Genomic DNA, 3,466 nt, shown 5'->3' on the forward strand with positions numbered 1-3,466 from the left:
ACCCATCCTTAGCTCATCATGCAGCAGGAAAATGGGATGAAGCGGAAAGATAACAAAAACCTTGGCAAGGCTCCAACCATGATTAGACAATTCGATGAGTAACGAGCACGACCAGAGTTACAGCAGTAAATATTTAAATGGGGGTGGGGTTTTTTTTTGAAATAAAGTCTCAGGAAAGATGTAAACTCTCATGATTTGAGGCATTAGCTAAGCTCTAATTACAGAGGGAAGGGGAGGAATGGAAACTTTTCTGAGATAAGGGACAACCTAACTGCTTGTTGCAGGGTTACTTGGAACACCCTCAGTCCGCCCCGTTCTGGTCATTGTCAAAATCGTGAGCAGGTCTGAGCGAGCTGAGCAGCTCCAAATTCCTAGAAAAGCGATTGTAACTTATACTTTGCTTACTACAAACTTTTGATTTTCTACACAAATTATAGAAATATATTATTATATAAAATCAGATGTTTAGTTACAGGCAAACTATTACCATAGCTACCTTTTTTTTTCCCCCCAGGAGCTGTAATTAATAGTTTGCCCATTACAAACATCTGTTTATTATTTAGATAATATATACATTATATATGTATACATACACACAAATTAGAGGCTGCACACTATTTGTTAAAGTGCTTTTCTAGCGTATGAGAAAACTAGAATGAGAAAACAGCTTCCCACCACAGGAGACCCAACCTCAAACACCTTTACAGACAAACTGTATAAAGAAAATAAGTGAAGACCACAGTACTTATTGATTTACAGTATGATCTATTCAGTTCACTGAAACTTTTGATTATTATACACAGCCTTCTTTACCTCTCTTTCCTCCATCTAGGACCTATTCATCATTTCATTTTATATTTGGGGAAACTTTGAATCATAGAATAGTTTGGGTTGGAAGGGATCTTTTTAAAGGTTATCTGGTTCAACCCCCCTGCAATGAGCAGACACATCTTCAAACTAGATCAGGTTGTTCAGAGCCCTGTCCAACCTGATCTGGAATGTTTCCAGGGATGGGGCATCTCCCACCTCTCTGGGCAACCTGGGACAGTGTTTCACCACCCTCATCGTAAAAAGTTTATTCCTTATGTCTAGTTTAAATCTACCCTCTTAGTTTAAAACCAATACCCCTTGTCCTATCGCAAAAGCCCTGCTAAAAAGTCTGTCCCCGTCTTTCTTATAAGCCCCCCTTAAGCACTGAAAGACCACAATAAGGTCTCCCTGAAGCCTTCTCTTCTCCAGGCTGAACAACCCCAACTTTCTCAGCCTCTCCTCATAGGAGAGGTGCTCCAGTCCTCTGATCTTTTTTGTGGCCCTCCTCTGGACCTGCTCCAACAGGTCCAAACTTATGTTCACCACCCATTTTATAATGGCTAAAGCAATCATTCTCCAACCTTGACTGCATCCTTTAATACAAATGTCTCATGACATCCCAGGTTACCATCCCTTCTGCTTTCAGTTCGCCAAGGCAGAAATGTGTGGAGTGGTTTGTTGTGGAAGCCGTTGGGTCGGGCCAAAAGATGGTTCTTACAGCTGGAAAGGTTGATGGTGGTCCTCAGACCCACAACCTCAACACAAGAATGTTTCACCTCTTGCCCAAATGTGTTTGGTTTTGCTGTATCAGGTCACCAAAGGATTGAATGGTCAACCTCAAACTTCTGGCTCCAACATCGGGTGAAATTTTGGATGTTATGTGCTCGAGCCCCTGCAGAAGGTACAAGATGAGGAATGCCACAGGAAAGCAGCACACAGGGCAGGAGCCAGACTAGATGTGCTGGGGCAGCGGCGCTGGTCCAGCAACACACAGCAGCATTTTGTACCAGTGCAAACCACCTGTGTGCTGCAGGCTGTGCCAGTTCTACCCTACAGCCACAGTCTCACCAAGGGTAAACCTGTTCTTTCTGCAAGGAGGAAATGCAGAAATACCCCAGCCATCCTCGTCATCAACGCTGCCACAGGGAGCCGGGGAGCCTCAGCAGAGATGCCCAGTCAACATGCCTCTGTGGGCTTCTTTTGGCGCCCTGCTGAGCCGCAGCTGAACTAGAGGAGAACAGGAGCAAATGGGTTTCTCTGGGATCTGCCAAGCCCATGGAGTCGATCAAAGCATGGAAAGCACAAGCATTCCATGCCAGACCGGTCAGGGCCATGACCAACTGAGGAGGGGATGCAATGGCAGCGCCAGCAAATATTGATGATGCCACCATGAAGTGCCGCCGTCTCCAAACCAGTGGTGTCAGCCACTCGTGAGCTGGTATGCTGGGAGTGATGGTCTGTCTGTGGTATGTTGCATGCAATGCGAGTCGCAATCATTGCAGCGCCTGCATGAGGACAAAGCCCTCCTGATGAGTTTCTCTGACGGTTGCATGCAGACAGCAAAAGAAGTAAGTGGGAGGAGGTTGGTTCCTGTGGGACTCGGTGAGTTTAGCAAGACCAGTCCCAGGCAGCCAGTTTGCTATTGCCGTTCACTGTGCAAACCCCTCCATGAAAAATTCAGATGGTTTCGTGCATTTTCCTGCAATGCTCCTCCTCAACAAGATGGCGCCTAATGGTCAGCAGCGCCAACAGACACTGACAGGATGGAAAGCAGCTTTCGGTCTGAGTCGTGGCAGGCGATGATCTTCCAATGATGCTACTAAAGAGTCACCAGCCCTTTCTCCTGGCCTGAATCCAAAATCTATGTTCGAAACCTGAGGTTCAGCAAGCACTGATGCTGTTCGCCTGCTGAGGAATGGGGATTTTTGGCAATGGGGTGTTGGTTAGAAGAGGTGACAGGACTGCTGAGTGGCTGAATCACTCCTGAAGAAGAAAAGGAAGATTCTGCCCCCGGATGCAATTCAATTAGCAGCCCCAGAAACTTCTGCAATGCAAGTTTGTCTGCTTTCCCCATTCACAGCCCACCCTGTGCTTGTCAGCATACGTTATCCTTGCCCAAAAATCACTTTAAAAAGGGTACCCCAAATCTCATCAGCAACTCGGTCACACAGATGTCATTTGGGCTCCAGAGCACCGCTCCTTGATGCTCACACGTTGCCTGTTTTATCAAAGCACCAGGCTGCACCTGAAGCGGTGCTCAGCGTGACTGCTACCCGCGGCCACTCCTCCGACAGGGCCCCAAAAACCAGCCCAGCGCTCGGCTCCGGGCAGCCCTCCTCCATCTCCGACGCCTTTCTGAAGAGGAAGCGGCGCAGACTGACCAAATTCCGATCCCCTTACACAGTCCCTCAGAGCCGCTCCCTGGGAGGCTCGGAGCAGCCCTCGGCCGCTTGCTCAGACCCGAAAACGCGGCAAGGATTCAGAGAGCCAAACTCTTTCTTTACAAGAGAAGTCGAGTGTGGGATATTCCTAACCTCGGGCTAATCAGACCCCAGAAAATTCTCTGCATTGCATGTAGTCTCAAGCTGCATCTGTTGTTATTGACATTATTACAAAAAAAAAAACACGAAAAAAAAAGAAAAACAAAACACTTTTG

Source organism: Charadrius vociferus, unplaced genomic scaffold (genome assembly GCF_000708025.1).
Source record: "Charadrius vociferus isolate BGI_N301 unplaced genomic scaffold, ASM70802v2 scaffold2, whole genome shotgun sequence".
NCBI lineage: Eukaryota > Metazoa > Chordata > Aves > Charadriiformes > Charadriidae > Charadrius > Charadrius vociferus.